General features: G+C 34.5%; 1 protein-coding gene across 8 annotated transcripts in view; it reads right to left on the reverse strand.

Moving 5' to 3' along the window:
• LOC145252651 (cleavage and polyadenylation specificity factor subunit 5-like) overlaps nt 1-25,199 on the reverse strand; it is a 506,089-nt gene that overhangs the window by 216,706 nt on the left and 264,184 nt on the right. For 2 of the 8 annotated variants that reach the window (XR_013863643.1, XR_013863642.1), the window contains one exon: nt 22,034-22,167. The exons of the other annotated variants lie outside the window; for them this stretch is intronic. The gene's annotated coding sequence lies outside the window, so the exon portion shown is untranslated. The remainder of the gene's footprint in view (nt 1-22,033; nt 22,168-25,199) is intronic. 8 annotated transcript variants of the gene reach the window in all.

Genomic DNA, 25,199 nt, shown 5'->3' on the forward strand with positions numbered 1-25,199 from the left:
TCTTTTCATCTTGGGAGCTATAAGCTACCAAGTTGAGAAAAGGTTTTCACTCACAATTGCCTAAAAAAAAAAGTTAAATCTAATTTTGTCAAGGAGAGTGGGGGTTTAGTAATGGCTGTTAATCTACAATACATTATTCATACTGAAAATATCAGTGGATAGGTTTTAAAAACATGGGAAAACATTGATAAAACAAAAGTCTTCTATCTTTCCTACTCATGAACTCTTTGAAGTATGGCAAAATTAACACTTTCAGATAAAGAGGAAAAGAGGTGAAGCAAAGCAAGACAAAATCGTGAAGAAAAGAAAAAACAGCAATAGATAGAAAGCTAAAGCAAGAAAGAAATAAAATTGAGTCAAAGTGAGATGCGACCCAACCACCTTTGGTGGTTAGATTTTACAGTAATAATGGTTATAATAAAGCAGAGTTGGAGCTTTTATTACCTGAAGAATTCTAGGCAATTCTCTATTGCCTTGCTGACTCCATTTGTTTGGTCGATGACTCAAACCAAAACAAGGAAAACTGGACAAAGCGGGGAAGGGCAGAGCGGTAGCTCTAGATATATCTAAGGCTTTTGACAGGGTATGGCATGAGGGTTTCCTCAGGAAGATTAGATCATACGGTATCACTGGTAGAATACATAACATAATTAAATCCTTCTTAGATAAGAGAAAAATCCAGGTTGTCCTCAACGGTCATACATCTAAACAATATGATATAAATGCGGGAGTGCCCCAGGGGTCTATCCTTGGACCTCTATTGTTCCTGATATTCATAAATGACCTCCCCGACAACATTGCCTCTGAGATGGGTATATATGCTGATGACACTACACTCTATGGCAGGCACGACAGGAAAACGAATGAACACATTTCTAAAGAAATGGCAGAAACACCAGAGGAAGACCTCCAATCTGTAGTGGAATGGGGACAAAAATGGTTAGTCACGTTCAATGCCGCCAAGACTAAACTAGTTTCGTTCAATAATTACAAGAAACCTTCTCTATAGCAATGGCCAACAACTTTATCTGAGAGTACATCTTTCAAACTCCTTGGCCTAACGTTCACAGGAAACATGAGTTGGAACAATTACATTGAAAGCATTGCCAGGGCCGCTGCAAGAAAGGTGGGCTCTCTCTACCGTGCTAGACAACTACTAACACCTGAAAGTATCCTGTACCTCTATAAGGCCACCATTCGCCCATGTATGCATTGCTGTCACATTTGGGCTGGTGCATCTGCTACTAGTCTCTCGCTCCTTGACAAGGTTCAAAAGAGAGTCGCAAACCTGATAGGTCCTGAACTGGCATCTAAGCTTCAGCCTCTGTCCCATCGACGAAATGTTGCATCCCTCTGCCTGTTCTACAAGTATCTTAGTGGTGAATGCTCTGACAAACTGCAATCACTTGTGCCCCCACGACGTGAGAACCCTCGACAAACCCGACAGGCTGCTAAATCTCACCCCCACACTGTAGAGATCCCTCGATGTAAAAGATCTTTCTACTCTAATAGTTTCTTCCCCAGAACTGCTAGACTTTGGAATTCCATTCCAGGTCCCTGCTTCCCCAACAGTACTGACGTGCAGAAGTTCAAGTGTAACGTGAACCGACATCTTGCTGCCCAAATCCCTACATAGTACCCCAGTAGTTGTTGCCCCTGATAGTAGCCCCATACATCAAAGTGGCAATTTGCCTTGTTTGGGGTGAAAATGTAAAAAAAAAAAATTAAAAAAAAAAAAAAAAATTCAGCTGAGCAGATTTGAGATTGATAATATTTTAATACTAATATTGTTTTGCTAATAAAACCCCATAATGCAAGAGAATGATAGTGAAACATTGTGTTACACTGAGGGAAGTACATGGCCCCGAGATACTCCTCTCAAAAACCGTCGGCGTGAGAACCACCTCGATGGAAAAGTAACCTTGATGAGTGATTATATAAGATTGGTACTGGACCAATCAAAAGAGAAGTAGATATGACATGGTGATCACTGATTGGCTAGAATGGACTCCAGAGCACCAGACCCCAAATCGTCACCCCATTGAAAAGATTTCAGTTAGACGATGTGTTTCAACAGAAGAGAGCCTAAACAAGCTCCTGACTGCTGAACCAACATTGAGTATCGTGCCATCATCCTTTCTCCCACCAGACCATAGGTTGAGTACGTTTGTTATGTTATGGTTCTTGGATGAAAATATAGATTTTGTTGTTTGAGAAAATCCAGTTATAAAAGCAATTCATAATTCATAACATCGCTGACAGAAGTCCTTCCTTACCATTGTGATAAGTGAGCTTGATGGCAGCAACATTATGAAAAAAGAACAAACTTGTTTGTTACTGTTGATTTACGATACATGAAAAGGATATTTCTTTGAACAAACTATTGTTGTGACAATTTCAAACACCTATACATCTATTCACACCTTTTTTACGATCTATATATAGAAAAGGCAAAAGTAGCACACATGTTTTTGTATGTCCACAAAAGGCTTTTTCTCGACCCTGTTACTATTTTTTTTTTAGAACTTTTTATATACTCCCTAGATTATAATATCTACAATTTGCAAACGGATGTCGCCTCTACATTTATTTTGATTGACTTTTATAAAATTCCCTCTATTCCGTCCTTTGCATGTTTGTTAGTCTTTTTCTGTATAAAAAAAAAAAAAAAGACTAATCGGAGCGAAGTAGGCCACCTGGCTTTCCGTCCAGGGCCTACAGAAATGCTATTAGCTTTGATCAATGTTGGGGAAACCCTTTTTGGGGGTAGCTGGTTTTCCCAAAAGCAAAATACGGCAGAAACTGGCCTGCAGGCAACCTTCATTTCTGTGCCTGCATGATTCTTAACATTCACTTCAAATCAACTTTTTGATTGACATCGATAAATTTGAACGCTTTTCATTTCCTCTTGCATTTTAGAATAGTGGTAAGATCTCAGGTTTTCTTTCACTTTCTTCTTTTCATCACGAGTTCAAGCCTGCCTGCCTACTACCACTTTTTTTTTTTTTCCAAACACCCGGGCAATGCTGGGCACCCCTGTTAGTAGTATTATAATTGGCTTTGTAATTAGATAGTTTAACTGATAATATATCCTGTAGTTGTAGGAAACTATGAACGTCTTCATTGGTATTTTTCTTAATTGTTGTATGAAACAATGTGCCTTCAGTTGCAAGAGCTAACCCTGAGTCAGCGTGGCAGTACATGGAATTAACCTAATCATAACGTGGGGCATGTGCCATTTTTTTTACTTAAGATCATTGTGTTGCTCACGGACTGTCTGAAAAGGGGAGTGAAGAAACCAGAAGTGACCAACAAATCAACAACCAATCGTCCTCGTGTTGATCAATCAAGGCCAAGCTATCATATTGTGAGAGCTGTTCTGGGTGCCTAGAATATCTAAACTTTCTTAGGTGTTTCATGATCGGAACCGCCTAAAACCGAACTCATATACCAGTGAACCCTCCTTGGGGTCTTCTTTGTGTCATAGAGAAAAAATAAGGATGCAAAAATTTGTACCCACCCCCGGAATTATTTTTTTCTGATTAACAAAAATCAGAGAACTCCTGTCGCCTTCTTATACATATGCGTACGAGTTTATCATGGTAAACAACTGATGATCCTTAAAATAAAATCAAGACTAGCATAAATTCTTGGAAGGAAACTAATACAGGTGATTGCAACAGATTCATTGACTTACAAGCAAAATAGTTTTCCAACGAAAAACTTGTGATCAAAAGTTTTTAATGTAGTTTTAAAGGTTGAAAAACTAATATATATTGTCCAGCCACACTGAAGAGCTGTGATTCAAACTCTGGACTAGAGTTTCCAAGGACTCAAATGCAACATTCTTATGCAGCTAAATTTTAAGAGAAGTAAACTCTACACCTATTTACAAAGTAAAAGTATTCAATCTTCCAGAGGCAAGAACTTTTGCAATATTGCTTCAGTAGAACATTTCATATTTCTCTCAAAGTGCTTGATTTCAAGGGAGCTTTAAATATTTATAAAATAAAAAAGTGTTTCATGTTTGCTAACAATCATTCATAAAGAACAAATAATAAAACATGTTAAAAACACTTTAAGAAGAGTTAAAAACATTTAATTTTCAAAAAGGAAACAAATCAGATTTTGCTTGCAAAGTATTTAGTAAAACTACAAGTAAGCCATAGAGCTTACTTGGTAAAAGTTTTAAAAAATAGTGAAGCAGAGAGAATGGGGGAAAAGAAAAATAATTTCACGTGAATGGATGGTCAGGTGAAGAGTAGAATATCCAATAACGGTAAAATCCAAGAAAAGTTTGTATCACCAAGTAAAAATCCAAAAGAATCGCATTACTGGAAGATATTTTGATATAATCCAAATGGCAAAATTCCTTGAAATAATTCATAAATGGGTACAAGGAAAAAAAGAGGGAGTTAAAAAATATTATTATTAAAAGAAAGATAAATTGTGTGTAGAATGAAGAAAGAGAGATATTAAGACACTTCTGCCGAAGCCGACTTTTTAAATACGAATATATATATATATATATATATATATATACATATATATATGTGTGTGTGTGTGTGTGTGTGTGTGTGTGTGTGTGTGTGTGTGTGTGTTAGTGTGTGTGCTTCTAACCCAAGACCAGAGCCAATGATTCCAATGTGCGCATGCATCAAATTTCTGATTTTTTTTTTTTTTTTTTTTTTTTTTTTTTACTGAAATTGCATATGGCTTCTTTCAGTAATTTCTGTTGTAAAAATTAGTAAAAAAAAAATCTGGTTGATTTATAAGAACTTTAACAATTTTACACATATGAATGAAACTAAAATTTAAAGATAACAATTCAGAAATTTATTAAAGTCAAATAATGCGCTTTTGTTTTCTTTGCCCCTAAAGATATTCAAGCTTTCAGCATATGCTAAAGTATGGAAATTCTTTTTTTGTTAATAACCTTTTCTGTTGGAGATATAAAAGCCATTTATAGATAGTAGTTTGTTGAGATGTAGATAACAATTGATTTCAAAAGAAAATCAATCATTTATCTTCTCTATATAAATAAAATGAAGTTATTTTTCCCTCTAAGTTTGACCTTAATAGGATTAAAACTCAAGACATTTCATGCAAATGTAATATGCACAAACTGCAGCACATTATCTGAGGTGTGCTATAGGCCTATTACCTCTACACTTGCTTGATAATCGTACATTCCTACATTTTTTCTGGTGAGAGTTCACTGCCAAAACCTATAACAATCAATGGAAGTTGTAAAATCTTTTCTCTCTATTTAATTCCTCCTTTCCCTGCTCCCATTTACACCGCCACTTCATCGTTCACAAGGGACTAATACGAACGCACATCGATTTCGGGTTTTGCAGTTGCATACAAAACCAGAAATGCTTCCTACTGCGGGAAACGCAACACGCCTAATTATACATTGCTTATTTACAATTTATTTCAAAACATTATTACACAAGGAAAAAAAAACAAAAACGATTCTCTCCTTTTCTTGGTGATTTTTCTTTTTTTTTTTTCATTAACATATACTATATCATTTCCTTTTCCTTTAGTTTCGTTCAATGTTTTCTTTTTATGTTTCCGTTTTTCCGATTACAGAGTTAAATATTTATTTTCCAGTTATCGCATTACAAAATGTAAACTGTCAAATTTTCACGTAAAGCGATTACGACAAAATCAATCTCGATTAGTAACAAATCAATTTACGAGTACTTTAAAATATTTACCCACTCGGATCGAAATTTAAATATGTAAACAATGCATTTCTAGATGCATCTCTAAAAACCTCAGTTCCGGTTTACTGCATTGTATATGCTTTTGTTTCTTTCATGTTCCTATTTTTCCAATTTAATTGCAATTGTAAACATCGTTATGATATAACTCAAAGCAATATGAATTTCGATACCGATGCTGTTTGTATCACAAACAAGGTGTTTCCTTTTTTGTCATATTTACTTCGATATCTTAGGACTTTACTGTACTAATTATCTTTGAATTATGCACAGAAAACTAATATTTATCTCCAAATGCATTTTTGCATTGGGTTCATTTAACTTCAACATTTTACTGAATTGGTTAGCTCGCCGTGAAAAAAATTTCTTGTAACTTTTTTCCTCATGTGTACAAACACTTTCTCCCTTGGGGAAATTAAGTTTTGTCCTTAATCTTCAAATTCCTATTTCAGTCACCTAAATTACTTAGTGTGAAAGGAGCTTAGGAATTTCTGCATAGAATGATACGCCAGTACATTATTACATTACGGCAAAATCATCGTTCACATTCCACAGGTCGACTTCTATAGGTTTCCGGGTATGCTGACACGGTTACGGGTTGTCTATTCAGAAAACCTTTCTTAACATGGGGAGGGTTGGGGTGTTTATTTCGAGACCCGTTTATTCGGAAATTTTTTCATTTAATTAATGAGAACGGGCCTGTTTTCCATGGAACATTTTTGGTTATTACAAACAGAAAATCACATGACATATTCATCAGGGTTTAAACTGGGCGAGCGCCATTTGAATACCGAAACAAAACCAAAACATTTATCGTATAAAAATTTATCAAAATATAATTGGACAAACATTTAGCGAAAAATTTGCGTAAAAAGCTTAACGGGGAAGTGGGTTGTTTTTTTTTCCTTAATTTTTTATTTTTGGTTTTAATTGCAATCGTTCTCCAGTTAATATTCTGTTATTTATTTCATGCTTTGGCTGTAGCCTTTTTTTTTTTTTTTTTTTTTTTTTTTTAACGTGTACAAACATTTTTTTTTCCTTTGGGGAAATTCAGTTTTGTCCTTAATCTTTAAATTCCTATTTCAGTCACCTAAATTACTTAGTGTGACAGGAGTTTAGGAATTTATTGCCAAACCTAAATATTATTTATAATTAAATATTATGAATTTTAATAAAACAATTCGGTAATGAAAGCAATATTTTTTCTTTTTTTTTTTTTCAAACAAATAAATAATTGGAAACGTTATTTTGAATTAAGGCAACTTTTAAAGGTCAACAACAAATTAATTTACATGATTGTTTTTTTCTTTTTTTAATGGGGAACTGGGTTGTTTTTTTATTTATTTATTATTTTTTTTTTTAATGGCTGGGTACAGCTAGTTTTTAATGAAGTCTTCTGATTAATTTGGTTATTTTGCTTTATAGTACATCAACTATTTTCGATTATTTACTGCCGAATCCAGTAATTTTAGAAAAAGTTTTTATGCTTCAAGTTCTTTATATCTACAAACATTTAATTGGAGTTTGGTTTGTTTTGTAAAAGAAAATTGTTTTTGTTTTTGCATAACATGATTGAGTTTTGCAAAGGGAAAGAGAAAAAAACTATCAATGCTTGATGCAATCAAGGTTAAGCGAATGAAGTCTTCCAATGATAAAGATAAACTATAACATTGCACTAGAGAAGTGATTTGATTTGTGGTCTATCTGCTTATATGATGCTGTTTCATTGCTGGTGTTACCGAGATAAGTCCATCACAAATTTGACATTTAATTCAAAATAGTTAATGCATAAGAACAGTAAAAAAAAAAAAAAAAAAAAAAAAAAAAACAACAACAATCTACAAAACATGAACTGAATATCAGATGTCTCCTTTTATAAAAAGAATAGTTGTTTATGAGAAAGTGAGCAAAATAATGCAAAACATTTTTGCTTAATGTTAAACTCTTTATTGTAATAAGCTTTCTTACAAATGCAGTTTTTTTCTACTTTTTCTTTAAATTATAAGAAGTTCAATTTAAACAAGAGAATTTGAAGAAAGAATAAAGCAAATTGAATAGCATGTTGAAATTATTCAACAGCTGCTGATTAATGAAGGGAGATGAAGTTCTAACAAATAATAAAAAAAAAAAGGAAGGTGATGCAGAGAGCAGTGAAAAAGGTAAGAAAAAGAAAAGAAAAGGGAGGGGCAGAAAGGAAAGAAAGAAGGGGAGAGAGGAAAGAAAGGGGAGAGAGGAAAGAAAGAAGGGGAGAGAGGAAAGAAAGAAGGGGAGAGAGGAAAGAAAGAAGGGGAGAGAGGAAAGAAGAGGGGATGAAAAGCTAAGAAAAAATTAACAAAGAAAAGGAAAACATGATCAACAAAAAAGAAAGAAAACTGAAAGCAATTCAAGCGAAGGAGGTTGAGTTACACCAGTTTCAGATTCTTGCTACAGGCCAAAGAAAAAGTATTGCAACCATATCAACCATTTTTTTTTTTTTTTTTTTTTTTTTTTAGAATATTGCTGAAATAGTCAATGGTGCAGAAAATTAAAGAAAAATCACTCAACATCAATTTACAAAAAAAAAAAAACCAAATCGAAAATATTTACTTTTCAATATTAATCCTATAATCTATCTCAAATATACAGTTAGTTATGTGTATGTTTATATATTTGTATGGACAGGATTCCATCTTTAACTAACTATGATAATTATGAATTAAGTGGTCAACATGTGGGCTATATTTAGTTTGATCTAGTTTTATGTAAGAGGAGTAAAAAAAATAGGGAGGATGGAAGCCCTGTTAAGATTCAGATATGTTAGATTGGAATTGTATTTAAACTGTGGTCATTAATTGAGCAAGACTCCCTGGATTTTTGCCTTATATTTTAGTAGTACTAGCGATATAATTATATGAAGTAGAATTATATGAAGTAGAATTATATGAACATTAAAAAAAATCCAACAAGAATAAGTCTATGTTTCAACGACGTTAATAATTTTCTCGGAGGTTCATGACTAAAATTTTCAAAAGCTTGATTGACGTAGGGGTTTTCTGATGTTTATATAATTTCACTTATAATAGCTCCATATATATATTGAGCAGTTTTTAAAAAATATTAGTTTTTACTTGTATATATATGAACGTATTTAATGATATATATATATATATATATATGAACCCACTTGTTCAGTAGCATAACCCTATCCCATTCTTTTTCTTGTTCAAAGTAGAGTACCACATCTTAAACTACTCAATGTTGTGTAAAGGGATGAAGGGCCAGGTGAGAGAAAGGATAAAAGGATAGAGCTGGTCCAGGAGGGGAGGGGCAAATTCTGAGTCATCCAGCTGTCTCATTCTTTTTCTTGCCTCTGTGTTTGTTTCTTTTTTTTTTGTTCACTTCATCATCCTTAACTGCGCGGTTTCTCCTCCAGAGCCAAAATTAAGTCAACCAATGAAGATTCAGGCCTAAACAATATTTTGCAAGACCAACGACCCACCATCAACAATATACTTACAACAATAGATTAAGTGTGCAGCCTCAAATCTATAATAAAGAGCAATGTATGTCATCATACCAAACGAAATGTTTTAAAAAATGTCAACTTTATTTGAAGTATTTAGAGGAATTGAGAAGGTCAATCTATTTCCACGATTTTTTTTTTCTGTTTTCTATATAGATTTTTTTTCTTTCCCCATTTTTCTTCTTTGAACCTTTCCACTTCTTTTTCTCATCTTTTTTTTTTTCTACCTTCAGATTCAGACATTACTTTATAAATATTAATGCGAAAACTAGTGAAGGTAAAACATTTTACATCATTTTTGACAGTGTACATTTGTATAGCTTTAACTACATTTTTTTTTTTTTAAAGTTACCCATTGGGTCACTCAATGAACCTGGATTAGATTGAATCAGTAAGCGAATTTGCAAAGCCAGTTAATTTTTAAGAAATAATACGCTGAAAACTAAAATTAGTCTCTCGCTCTCTCTAACAATGGGTTAAATAGTATTAGTATATGTGGTGATATTTCCTTTCGTTTATAACGGTCTATTCCAATTTTGAGTTATACATTTAATTTTATTACCTTATGACTGTTAATGGAGAGTGACAGTGATATACATGCTATAAAATAAGAATGGGGAGCTTAAAGAAAAAAAGGATGGAAGTGATAGACAAACTAGTAAGAGAAGCATCACCTGATGAGCTAATTGCAAATTCGGACTAATTAAAACAATTGAAATAAAATTTCTTTCAATCATACATACGAGTGCATTCAAATATTACAAGTGGGGATGCCCCTTGATAAGTGGTGACCTCCATGCAAAAAAAAAAAAAAAAGCAACAGGAATACACACCTACAAGTATTACACATGACCAGTGAAACACAAATTCACACAAAGATATATCTATAAAAGCAGATTGAAAAAACACAAATATACAAACGTATTCCAACACAACAAATATACTAAAACAATCATACAGAAGAGACGAAATTAAGAAAGTCAAAAACTAAGACCTTTATGACTATTCCCCATAAAAACGCTGCTAATGTTGTTCTCACTAGCAGATTACTTAAATGGAAAATAAATATTAAAATGTTTCAAACATTCACAGCCTTTCATTTTCAAAAATATGTGCAAGCATATTTTAGCAGATAGCTTAATCATATAACACATAGCCGAACGATTTAGGAAAGGAGAAAAAAAAGTTAATTTTAATCATATTCCAATATGTCATCATTACAAAAGTACTTGCTCTCAATTTTGATGACAAAATAAATCCTACACCCATGATTACAGCTTTGAAAAATAAAAATCTGAGTATATAAAATGACATCATATATTTTTTCTAAAGTAATATATCAGTAGTTAGAAAATGCAAGGACTTAAAAGGATAGATCAAGAAGCAAGCAACTAAAGAACCCCTTCCCCAAATAAAAAAAATCTAAATCATGAAGGGAATATAAAAATGGGTCAAAGCAAAACGAATTTGATGAGAAGGAATAAAAGTTACAAAGAAAATTGTAGAGAGCAATCTTTAGTGCCGCGATAGACGACCTAACGACACAATTTTCTTCTTAGCTCTGATTTGTAAAGAAAGGAGAAGAAATATTCAAAAAATTCCAAGCAAAAGCTTTGCTATGAAATAAAAGCGCACAAGAATAATTGTCTTTTGGCATTTTTTTTTCTTTTTCAGTTACAGCAAGCCAAATAACAAGGCAAACAAAATTATGATCATATACAAAATGTTATTAATATTATGACAAAGAACTTTTGGGTTTTTTTTTTCAGGAATCCAGGAAAAATTTGATACGAAATAACAGGGTTCAAATACATTTCATTTTGAAGAAATAGGGAGAAAAGGCAAGCTTAATTCTTGCTAATAAGCAAAAAAGTTAAAGGTTCAAGTTACATACACACACAAAATCTAAGTTCAATATTTCTTCTTTCCTACATACTTTAATATAAAGTACATGTTCAAATGCACTTTAGTTCTGAAATTGAGTTCTACTTAAAAAAATAACATGGTTCCCTTTAATTTAGCCGTAATTCATAATTAACTAGACAAGTTATTAATCTCTCTCTTACCTATCCATGTATTTCTTTCAATATGTTGATTAATCTAATCTGTCTTAATATCTCTGTGAGCACTGACAGAATAATACTTCTTCATCTAATTTACAGTGTCTGGACATACCACAAACAAATGTAAATTAGATGCCAAAATGAGACTACTTCTATACAAAAATTTTAAAGAATAATGAATCTATAAATGTCTCTTTCTCTCTCTCTCTCTCTCTATATATATATATATATTAGGTTAAGAAAGTTCTTATGGAATTTTCAAATAAGCTTTCATTATAATATCATTTACTATATATATATATATATATATATATATATATATATATATATATATCATTTTAAAGTGTTTTTCGCTCTATCTAATCGTTTAAATTACAATCGTTTTAAAACTGTTTTCTTTTCAGAACGTTGAATAAAAGATGGAAAAGGCAAATTCACACAATTTTTCTTATTTCAATTCAAGCTAGGTCAAAAGCTGCTGAAAATAGTTTGCAATATCAAGAAAGTATTTGGCCCAGGAATCACTACTGAACATACAGCACAATCGTGGTTTAAGAAATTTTGTAACGAAAGTTTTGAAGATGATGAACATAGTGGTCAGCCATCAGATGTTGACAACGATCAATTAAGAGCTTTAGTTGAAACAAATCCACAAACAACTGTTCCAGAACTTGCTTGTGAATTAGACATAATGTATAAGACGATTTCCAACTACTTGAGAGAGATAGGAAAGGAAAAAACACTTGATAAATGGGTGCCTCATGAATATAATGACAAAAAACATTGTTATTTAGTGTCATCTTCCTTTCTTTTATGCAACAAGAACAACCCATTTCTCAATCGGATTGTGGCTTGCAATGAAAAGTGGGTTCTTCACGACAACCGGCAATGCTCAGTTCAGTCGTTAGATGCCAATAAAGCTCCACAACACTTCCCGAAGCCAGAGTTACACCAAAACAATGTCATACTGTCTGTTTGGTTGTTTGCAACGGGTCTCATCCACTACAGGTTCTTGAATGCAGGCAAAACCATTATGACAGCGAAGTACTGTCAGCAAATGGATGAAATGTATCAGAAACTTTGACAACACCCAGAATTAGTCAACAGAAAAGGTCCAATTCTCCTTCACAATGATGCCCGACCGCACGTTGCTAAACTGACCCTGCAGAAGTTGAACGAATTGGGCTACAAAACTGCCTAATCCGTCATACTCTCCAGACCTCTCACCTACACACTACCACTTTTTCAAACATCTCAACTTTCTGCATGAGAAATGCTTTAAAAATCTAAGCGATATCAAAAACGCCTTCAGTGACTTCATCACCACTAGAACACAACATTTTTATGTTACTGGCATAAATACACTTGCTTTGTGTTGGCAAAAGTGTTTTCATTCTGATGGTTTTTATTTCGACCAATAAATTTTTGTTTGAGCCAAAATATGTTCATCTGAATTTAAGTTAAAAATCGCAAGAACTTATCAACGATTATATATATATATATATAAATGACCTTATATGTTTGAGGAATGTTCTCAACCAAGTTACTGTCAATTTTCGGTCTACACTTGGAACTTGATATATAGGGAATTTGGATCCGTGGAACAAATGAGATTTTATTTTTAGCCGGTAAAAATAGCTGCTAAGGGATCAAAATTGAAAAATATTGGAACTTGGGAGGCAAGTTAAGTAAACATGTTATTTATATGCATGTGTAAATATACACATATCTTTAACAGTTTTTTCAGTTTTTGTATGGATATGAATTTAGATTAGACGCTAAAGAATAAGGTGGATAACTAAATGTTTTAACTTTAATTTTAATTGATGGCAACCAAGTCATTTCTTTTTTTTTTACTTTTCAAATGACTGCTATAAATTGGGTACAATATAATAATCAACAGAGAATTAGCTCTATAATAATAAATACAAAATCTGCATAAATATATTTAAGCATATTTTACAACTCAGCCATGCCAGGTGGCCTGCTAGTTTATGATAAAGTGACTTTTTAGTTGTGCAAAACAAATTTCCTAAAAGATATGTCTGCAGCTTTCTGTGGATGACATATAACATAATACATTTATCAAATGCCGGGCATACTTAATAAAACAACTTTATGGCAACGTTTGACATTCATCATTAACAGTTTCCTTATTCCAACACTAATAATTTGATGTCATTTTTGTAAAAAGAATGACATTTGATCTCAAAATATACCCCAGTTTCCAATATTAATTATTAAATTAGACATCCAGAGTCAAAAGTAAAAGATGGCATCTCAGTAGGTATCACTCACATGGTGTTGCCAACACTAACGATCATCACTCACATGATGTTGCCAACACTAACGATCATCACTCACATGATGTTGCCAACACTAACGATCATCACTCACATGATGTTGCCAACACTAACGATCATCACTCACATGATGTTGCCAACACTAACGATCATCACTCACATGATGTTGCCAACACTAACGATCATCACTCACATGATGTTGCCAACACTAACGATCATCACTCACATGATGTTGCCAACACTAACGATCATCACTCACATGATGTTGCCAACACTAACGATCATCACTCACATGATGTTGCCAACACTAACGATCATCACTCACATGATGTTGCCAACACTAACGATCATCACTCACATGATGTTGCCAACACTAACGATCATCACTCACATGATGTTGCCAACACTAACGATCATCACTGGCAGCTAATGCTGTAGTCACAACCACTTAAGAGTGACACATTGTTTTTTGTTTGAACAGATTCACTTTTATTTACATAGATGCATTTCTAATATTCAGCAAAGTAACCATAAATTCATAAACTTTATTAGATTACAATTGCCACTGAAATTAATTGAATAATCAGAAAGTCACAAGAATAATAAAGAACAATGTACATTTATACATAAATACTAGCGGAGACGCCCAGCCTTGCCTGATCATAAAATATGCGTAAATATATTTTAATTTATGTAGATTTCATCTATATATTACTGTAGAGTCAAATCTGTATAGATTATATATTATATCGTATCCAATATATAATAGTAATTTCAAAAGTAAAAAAAAAAAAAAAATAGAATTGAAACCAAAACTTATGAAGAATTTTGGATAATATTATTTATTACAGGATTCAAGCAAGCAAGGAAGGATGCCCGGACGGTTCACAGAGTTTTATAATTAAGATAGGTATCCATCTCATCACACAAAATTTAATAAAAATCTTCCGGACAAAAGCATTTGAATTGTGGAGAATAAAGAAAACAAATACCAAGTCTGACACCAATTCTATCTTTTTTTCAACTTTGGACATTTATCTTATATGAATATTAATGCAAACACAAGTATTATTTTTCCCCTCACTTTTGACAGAGGATGTACACTCATAGATATATATTGGCTAATTGAGAAATCTTTGTACATATACAAAACAGAAAAACAAAAGCCTTTAAGCTTGCTAATATAAAAAAAAAATACAGTTGTAAATAGCAATACTCACAAATACGAGCGAATAGTGACGGTTCTTTACTCTGAGAATTTATGAACTACACAAAAATCACGATTCATTATATTTGGTTTAACGTCTGTTTTACATATTGACATGTGTTGAATGGCTTTTAGAAACTGACTTCCAAACTAACTTATGGTCAGATCTTTATTTATACCCCTCTCTTTCAACTCATGTCCTGTATTTTCCTTGCCCCTTCCTTTGCAAACTAAATCTGCTATCTCAACCAAGAATTCTCATCAAGTCTTTCAATGTTGCGATACAATCAAAGTCTCCTGTTCTGCACATATGTCCCAATATTGTCCAGATTTAAGGCCATCAAAACTAAACCTGTCTTTAAGACTCATATTACATGTACATTGTATCATTCTTACATCATATCTCTCCATGCAACATATGTCCTCAACCTTCACTGGCTAAGTTTCACTTCAATACATAATCATATTGCGTACACATGCACGATAGACACTGGTCAACAATGTTAATGCTCTGCTAATTAGAAATGGCAGACGTTTGCTGGATTTACTCCATCCACTCTGAACTTTTGCAATTACATTGGCATGAAATTTTTGCTAACAAATCTTGTTAACAACCTCAATAGCTTCAGCATCCAAATATGCTTTCTTTGCATCTGAGTTCTCATCTGCCTTACATTTCTTACAAGCAAATAGGTTATCTCTCAAAAAATGAAAAAAAAATAAAAAAAATTAAGTTTAAATGTTTGAGTCCTTTAATATAATTTATGTTTATTGTAAATGATTTCTTTTACACAATGAATTGAACACAAGTTGTTTGTTTTACAGTGTGTTTATATCATTCCGAACAGTAAATTAAATTTGTATAAATCAGATTGGTCAGCTTAATTCTGTTGTTGACATTGGTTTTCTGGTTCTTTATAGAAGAATCATAGGAAGGTTGCCAACATCCCTAAGTGAAGGTGATGCTATGGAACAGACAAGATTCAAATTTGGTCCATGTCATTCACTTCACCAGTGTCAGTTCTCAACAATGATTACATAAGATAATAGATCAGATCATAGTTCACATCACAAAATATCCATTAGGCCAATTATCCCTCTTTCCACATGGAGACAGATGACATCACTATAATCAATCCCATTCTGGTTTAATTTCTGATTTTAATATTATTAACATTTATTTCCATAGATAAGAATGATGCATTTTTTAAAAATTTTGGTTAACCCAAACAAAGCATATTGCTACTAAAATGTGATGAAGGCTAAATTTATAGTGAGGCCAATCTGGGTGGGGAGTTGGGTAGCAAGATGTTTATTCAAATTACATTAAAATTTTTGCATGTTGGGCAAACAGAGAACAGGAAGGGAATTCCAAAGTCGAGCAGTCCAAGGAAAGAAGTTATTAGAGTAGAAACTCTTCAATCATTTAGGGGCCTCTACAGTGAAAGGGTAGGATTTTCTGCTCGTCGAATGAGATCAGAGGTATTTGCATTGAAGGGCATACAAATCCAGTAAGTTCGTTAGGGGCACATTTTATGGAAGTACTTGTAAAACAAGTACAGAGATGCAGCAATACAACAGGAACTAAAGCTTGGTATAGAGTGTGGGGCTCATTAAGCTAAAAGATGCTTTTTTGCACCCTGTCTAAGAGAGGAAAGGCGCACGGGTTGTGCACCACAAATGAACACTTTAGTATGCTTTGGGGAGGGGGGGCTGCATATTGCATCATCATCATTACTACCAAAGTGATGTCTATTTCTTTTAAATGCCATCATTTTTTTCTTTTCCACTCAACGGATTGCATCTCATACTCAAGAATGGCGCCAAAAAAGAAAAAACAAAAACATTGCATCATGCACATTTCTTAACATTGTCTAAATCCTCATCTTGAACAACATAAGGGAGATATATGGGGACACACAGAAGGGAGGGAAGGAGATAGCACCTATAATCTACTCTATCCAAATTTTAACACACAAGAAAAGAGTTTGAAAGAATATGATTTGTTTTTTTTTTTAAATATAAGCACTTTACTCCTTACAAAAAAAGGGAGGGAGGGGATCAGAGTTGCGCCCCTTCCCCCATTTTTTCCTTTTATATGAAGTGCAGACACCCTATAACTAAATGCAACAAGGGGTGTAGGACCACACCTGCCTCCCCTCCCTCGTTACAATCATCAACAGTTGCTGAAATAAGAGAATAATTTTTTTAAAGTTAGACATGCAGAGGGGAAGGGTTCAATACAAAAAGGATGACTGACTTGAAAGGTGCTGGAGAGGTGGGGTAGGGTCAATAATACAAAGCACCCCTTATTTAAAAGAAGGTGTGGGGGTAGTCCTAACATTGGGAGCCTGATGCTTTTGCCATCCAACATCTCCATCACTTTTTGTTCTGGATCACTTCAGTCAGTCCTCTCACTTACCCTACACCCACCCAACCCCTTCTTCAGTCGCCTCATCTTTCTTTCTTGAAGGACAAATGGAGGGAAAAAGAACAGTGTCAGATGCTGGCTGTTGCAGCAACCCCACTTTTGCGCCCAACAGTCTAATTCATCACAATTACCCACACTTGCTCACAGAGAGAGGGGGGAGGGGGTTCAGTAAAAGTGGCTTTGTATGAACACTTTCAGGTCCACCTGGAGTTTTGTCCAATTTTTCCTCCTTTCTTATCCAAGCAGTAAATTTAGGTTGGAGATGAGGATAAAATCCAACAAAGATTACCATAAAAAAAATAAAAAAATAAAAACCCTGATGGGAGAGGGATGCTAGGTCAGCAGTGACAGAAATAAAAATTAGTATTGCACTTGAATATAGAATAGATGGGAGTGCTCAATATCACAGAGAGAGCTAACATAAATATAATCTGTTTATACATAAATTTCCATATTGATGCGTAGTTCTTGTCCAAAATGATAACAAGCTAGGTCGCCCTCTCTCTCATATATATATATATATATGTGTGTATATATATATATATGTGTGTGTATATATATATATGTGTGTCTCTCTCATACATATATATATATATATATATATATGAGAGAGACACACACAATCATTAAAAATAGCTTCTGAGGTAGTTGAACACTTGTACAATAATTTATTTCACCACTAGACAAATAAATATTAAAAAAAATAACCAAGAAACATCACTTAAAAGCATTCCAATGCCTAGCAAACATGGATATATTATAAAATAGAAAAACTAATATGCCAAAATGCGCTGGTAGTACACTTCTTCCTTAATAAACCATGATACAAAAGAATGCTATGGATTGAAAAAAAAAAAAAGAATATATATACAAAATGCACCTAAAATAGACCTTATTAGTTTCGAAATCACTTTAGGAATATAATTAGAGATTTAAAATTCCACAACAACCATTTTCAAAAGCAATTACATACACAACGGGAGAAACATATACAACTGACAAAATCTTTGCAAAAAAATAACTAAATCAACAAACAGATTAATCACAAAAAAACGTTATGAAAAGCGACAAAAAAGTTAACACTAATACATGCAACTACATGAATATAATAAATACTAGAAGTGAATAAAGCTGAGAAAATTAGTAGCAAGTATAGTAAATTAAAACCTAAAATAGGCAGCATTAGCAAGACAATCTTTCTAGAACTAAGAAAATAAAAAAAAGATGTCGAATCAAACTAAACACTCGGTTTTAGAATATTGAAAATTAAAGTAAACATATCTTCTTACAGTTCATCAGCATAGATTTCTAACCATCTCTATATATAACATTATGTTAGAGTTTGCAAAGATGTATACCAACATATTCAAGAATGACATCCACATTATCAGTTTTACATCAATAATAATGATCAATGGATATGTACTGACCAATGCCTTTGACTTGGCAATGTATGCCTTGGACTCTGGAAAGGCATCAGACTTATTCTATATACCTTCATAAATATATTTGATAATAATGATATCAGCTTATATACAAATGATGAATTAGCTATATGAAGGGATTTGGACAAGGTCAAAAGTGAAAACTTTGAAAAATTATATATGAAAATAAAATTGGGTTCAACAGTTGACATAACACAAATATTACTAACTTTAGTTGTCACTTCCAACTTTCAAGAAAAATTCATGAACCATATTTTTAAAAGATAACGCCAACTCAATAAATGTGAACCCGAAGTCCTCACCCTTTCATCAACCAGAAAAAAAATATTTCTAGTTTTATCAAACAGAAGCTTAGCAATAATTCTAGCAGCAAAACTTACTAAGCATTCATTTAATATATACAGCACAGCTTTAAAATGTAGTTGGTATAATATCAAGAGTAAATATAAACAGAAAGATACCAATAATCTCTCTCTCTCTCTCTCTCTCTCTCTCTCTCTCTCTCTCTCTCTAGACACACACACACAAAAGGCAAACGTGGCGTGCGCGTTTTTGTATGTCCAGCAAAGGTTGTTTTTTTTTTCGAAGAGGGAGGGGGGGTCTCGAAAGGGTTATTATTTTTTTACAACTTTTTATATACGCCCTAGATCATAATATCTACGATTTGCAAACGAGCGTCATATCTAGATTTATTTTGATCGACTTCTATAAAATTCATACTATTACATCCTCTTGCGTGTTTGAGTTTTTCGTATAAAAGCGAAACTGAATCGAAAGTGAACATCATTCGTTGGCCTTCTCGGCTGGGACCTCCAGAAAAGCAATTAGCTTTGATCAATGTGGGGAAAATCCTTCATATCAAACAACTGCTATTCATTTGGAGAGCTCCCCCTTCTTGGGCGGAGCTAGTTTTCCCTAACATCGTGGGGAAACAAATTCATGAAACGGCAGAAAGCTGCACTGCCCTTCAGCCAACGTTCATTTCTGCATTCACTTAGCAAGTCAACATTTTGATAGACATCGCTAATTTGAACGCTTTCCACTTCCTATGGCTTCGTAGCGTAGCAGTAAAAGTTCACGTTTTCTTTCACTTTCTTTTCCGCCTTTGCGTCACGAGTTTAAACCTCCCTGCCTACTAACACATTCCCCCCCCCAAACACGCGGAAAACACGCTTCACGGTTAAAGCCTGCCTGCCTGCTAACACTTATTTTATTATTATTTTTTGTGCTCAACACACACCTCCAAATACCCAGGCAACATCGGGTACCCCCACTAGTTATAATTAAAGAGAAAAATAAGAGAAAAAGAAACATCCTTTGGTTCATGCCACCCTATAACCAGATGCTAAAAACTAAATATGGTAAGAAATCCCTAAATCCTGTCAAAAAACACTTTCTCTTACACAAAATATTAAACAAGTTAAAACTGTCCTATAGTTGCTGTGAAAACTTTGAAATAATAGAATACCTTAGAATAGTAGAAAATAAAAGTAAAATGTGTACAAAATGTGATTAATATAAGAACAATATAATTACAAGAAATAGTAATGACTCAAACAATAGCAATTACCCAAAAAGAAATAAGTTCAATCTTTAACCAGAAAAAAGTGTTCATATCTAAATGAAATGAAATTCAATTACAGACAATGTACAGATTTTCTATTACTGATCAAATTTCAATCATTTTTTATAATTTCATAATGGAGGCTTAATATCACTAAATTAACTATATTAAAAGTCATAGAATTTTAGTTGTACAGCTTCTCTTCCACATTTTTCATTGTGAGCAACTTCCTTTTTGATTGATTTATACTACTGGAACATCCTTTAATAAGTGTAAGATGGCCGCACCTATTATTTGGAGGTGCGGTCATCTTACACTTATTAAAGGATGTTCCAGTAGTATGAACGCCTTTGATTAGCTAATAAAACTTTCTACTATATTCAGTTAGAGAAGATTAATAAAATGATGCAAAGAATATATGGATATCTACAACTCAGCATGAACAGATGATTCATCAAGTTAATTGTTTGAACACTAATTTAAAATTTTAAAACTTTTAGACATGAAAAAAGATACTCATATTTCAGGTCCATTTACAATTCAATTGCATAAATTAGTAAATATTGTTAGAGTTTGATTAATTAAATAAAGCTGGAAAAAAAAAGAGACCATGTAGAAAGACAAATTTAAAAGAAAAACCATGTACAAATCTACAATAACCAAATTGAAAATATATTGTAATACATTAACATAAAAACGAGATATTTTTCAGTTTAGTATCGATAAAGTATGAAGAAAAAAAAACATGAATAGATTAGATATAGAATATGAATAAATTAACTTTGGGATGTAAATTATTACTTTCAGATGATTTATGAAAGTTGATTTAAATGTTTACATAGTTTTGATTATTTCTAAAATATATGAAAAAAAGATTTTTTCAAAATGTCTGTTTTAACAAGATGAATCATTTTGTTTGTATAGACAAGGCTCCACCATTTCAGGTCCAACTCAAACCCAACCTTCAAAAATTGTTAGGTCTTAAACTATATTTGTTAAGAACTATTTGCTTATATTAACAGTAAGACAACGCCAGAAAAAAAAAAAAAAAAAAAGTAAAAATAATAAAGTATAATATACTGTTTGCAAGAGATGATCATACAATCTGAAAAAAATAAAACGCTATTCAAGTTCCACAGATTTTTAAAAAAGATAAAATAGAAAAATGTAACTTCTTTCAATTAAAAAGGGATAGACATACTGAGGTAGGGAGATTAGGAAAAAGGAGAAATCACCATTATATTCAATTTAATGTCCATTTTCCATGCTTGGAGGCTTTAAAAAATTGACTTCACATTAAACTATCTCTGGTCAGGTTCTTATTTATCCACACATTTTTACCACTTCCTATATTTTCCTTGCACTTCCCCATGAACTGAACCTGCTACCTCAACTGTTCCACATCTAATCCGAGCACTCTCACCCATTCTTTCGACATAGCCATAGAAGGAGAGAGTTGAAGTCTACTCTTCTGTACACATCATTCTACACTATCCAAGAATTAATCTTCCTCTGAAGTCATCAGAACTAAGCCCATCTTTCAAACCCACATTACATATCCATTGTAGCAGTCTCATATCATTTCTATCTATGAGAAAAAAAGAGAAGTCTATTATATCTGACTATTCTTCAAAATCCCACCCCTCCCCATCCAGTTGCTTAACTATCAAGCCCTTGGCAAGGTATTTCTATTACTTGTTCATTCAAGCACAACACTAGCAAACTTTTGTTTTCTTCCCTTAAATAAAAGAAACTCGCACAGAAATTGGGGCAGATTTTTACTAACCATGGCAGATTTTTTTTTTTTAGGTTGGAGAACAGGGAGCAGGTCAAGCCTTCAGTTACCATCCTTTTTTTTGTGGTTGTTCTTCTTTAAACTGTATTAAAACATCTACCACTCAATTCTTTGTCATGGGTCTTCTAAAAAACAAAATTAAGATGAAAGGATAAAGAAGACTTACAATATATATATATATATATATATATATATATATATTACAGGTAGATATAAACAAAGGAAGCTTCCGAACTCAACAGGTGAATTTATAGCTTGTACCTCCATTATGAGAAACAGGTGAAAATAGAATATCTCACCTCTCTGAATCTGCCATATAAATAGTACACATACAGACGATACCCAAAAAACAACCACATTAAAATATGAGTAAACGCTATGCATACAATGGCAGGTGAAATAAAACTTGGAATTAAAAAATCCAAAGATGAAGTTTGGCATAATATTGGAATTCTGTAATAAAACAAATTCGACCAGTTTTATATTAAAACTGGATAAGCATACACTTTTTTTTTTTTGGGGGGGGGGGGGGGGTCGGGTCTCGAATATCCAAAAGAGTTTGATACATTTATTACTTTTGGCATTTTCTAAAGTTTAAACAAGATCTTATCAGGATTTTTATCTTGAGATTTGTTTTAATATCAAAAAAGATTTTTAGAGAAGAGAAAAATCATCAAGATGAATTAATGGATAAAGAATCCCATTAGCAAATTGATGTTAAAAGAAGCTGCGTTGGAAAGAAATACATTCTAATTGATGATGATAAACTTTTCAAACTAAGAGTTAAGGATGATTAGAGAAAGAAAACAAAAAGCATAAAAAGAGAAAGACGGAAGAGAGAGAGAGAAAGAGAGAAGGGACAGAGAGAAAGAGAGAAGGGACAGAGAGAGAGAGAGAAAGACAGGAGAGAGAGAGAGAAAGACAGGAGAGAGAGAGAAAGACAGGAGAGAGAGAGAGAGAAAGACGGGAGAGAGAGAGAGAGAAAGACGGGAGAGAGAGAGAGAGAGAGAGACGGGAGAGAGAGAGAGAGACGGGAGAGAGAGAGAGAGAGAGACGGGAGAGAGAGAGAGAGAAAGACGGGAGAGAGAGAAAGAGAGAGACGGGAAAGAGAGAGAGAAAGACGGGAGAGAGAGAAAGAGAAAGACGGGAGAGAGAGAAAGAGAAAGACGGGAGAGAGAGAAAGAGAAAGACGGGAGAGAGAGAAAGAGAAAGACGGGAGAGAGAGAAAGAGAAAGACGGGAGAGAGAGAAAGAGAAAGACGGGAGAGAGAGAAAGAGAAAGACGGGAGAGAGAGAAAGAGAAAGACGGGAGAGAGAGAAAGAGAAAGACGGGAGAGAGAGAAAGAGAAAGACGGGAGAGAGAGAAAGAGAAAGACGGGAGAGAGAGAGAGAGAGAAAGACGGGAGAGAGAGAGAGAAAGACGGGAGAAAGAGAGAGAAAGACGGGAGAAAGAGAGAAAGACGGGAGAGAGAGAGAAAGACGGGAGAGAGAGAGAAAGACGGGAGAGAGAGAGAAAGACGGGAGAGAGAGAGAAAGACGGGAGAGAGAGAGAAAGACGGGAGAGAGAGAGAAAGACGGGAGAGAGAGAGAAAGACGGGAGAGAGAGAGAAAGACGGGAGAGAGAGAGAAAGACGGGAGAGAGAGAGAAAGACGGGAGAGAGAGAGAAAGACGGGAGAGAGAGAGAGAGAGAAAGACGGGAAAGAGAGAGAGAGAGAAAGACGGGAAAGAGAGAGAGAGAGAAAGACGGGAAAGAGAGAGAGAGAGAGAAAGACGGGAAAGAGAGAGAGAGAGAGAAAGACGGGAAAGAGAGAGAGAGAGAGAAAGACGGGAAAGAGAGAGAGAGAGAGAGAGAAAGACGGGAGAGAGAGAGAGAAAGACGGGAAAGAGAGAGAGAGAGAAAGAGGGGAAAGAGAGAGAGAGAGAGAAAGAGGGGAAAGAGAGAGAGAGAGAAAGACGGGAAAGAGAGTGAGAGAAAGACGGGAAAGAGAGAGAGAGAGAAAGACGAGAGAGAGAGAGACAAGAGAGAGAGAGAAAGACGAGAGAGAGAGAGAAAGACGAGAGAGAGAGAGAAAGACGAGAGAGAGAGAGAAAAGACGAGAGAGAGAGAGAAAGACGAGAGAGAGAGAGAGAGAGAGAGAAAGACGAGAGAGAGAGAGAGAGAGAGAAAGACGAGAGAGAGAGAGAGAAAGACGAGAGAGAGAGAGAAAGACGAGAGAGAGAGAGAGAGAAAGACGAGAGAGAGAGAGAGAGAAAGACGAGAGAGAGAGAGAGAAAGACGAGAGAGAGAGAAAGACGAGAGAGAGAGAGAGAGAGAAAGACGAGAGAGAGAGAGAAAGACGGGAGAGAGAGAGAGAGAAAGACGGGAGGAGAGAGAGAGAGAGAGAGAGAAAGACGGGAGAGAGAGAGAGAGAGAGAGAAAGACGGGAGAGAGAGAGAGAGAGAGAGAGAAAGACGGGAGAGAGAGAGAGAGAAAGACGGGAGAGAGAGAGAGAGAGAGACGGGAGAGAGAGAGAGAGAAAGACGGGAGAGAGAGAGAGAAAGACGGGAGAGAGAGAGAGAAAGACGGGAGAGAGAGAGAGAAAGACGGGAGAGAGAGAGAGAAAGACGGGAGAGAGAGAGAGAAAGACGGGAGAGAGAGAGAGAAAGACGGGAGAGAGAGAGAGAGAGAAGACGGGAGAGAGAGAGAGAAAGATGGGAGAGAGAGAGAGAAAGACGGGAGAGAGAGAGAGAAAGACGGGAGAGAGAGAGAGAAAGACGGGAGAGAGAGAGAGAAAGACGGGAGAGAGAGAGAGAGAGAAAGACGGGAGAGAGAGAGAGAGAGAAAGACGGGAGAGAGAGAGAGAAAGACGGGAGAGAGAGAAAGACGGGGGAGAGAGAGAAAGACGGGAGAGAGAGAGAGAGAGAAAGACGGGAGAGAGAGAGAGAGAAAGACGGGAGAGAGAGAGAAAGACGGGAGAGAGAAAGAGAGAAAGACGGGAGAGAGAAAGACGGGAGAGAGAAAGAGAGAAAGACGGGAGAGAGAGAGGGAGAAAGACGGGAGAGAGAGAGAGAGAAAGACGGGAGAGAGAGAGAGAGAAAGACGGGAGAGAGAGAAAGCTGGCAGCGAGAGAGAAAAAAAAGCCGAGAGAGAGAGCTGGAAGAGAGAGCCGGGAGTGAG

The sequence above is a fragment of the Euprymna scolopes genome, chromosome 29, assembly GCF_053919585.1.
Source record: "Euprymna scolopes isolate OS-2025 chromosome 29, ASM5391958v1, whole genome shotgun sequence".
NCBI classification, from domain to species: domain Eukaryota; kingdom Metazoa; phylum Mollusca; class Cephalopoda; order Sepiida; family Sepiolidae; genus Euprymna; species Euprymna scolopes.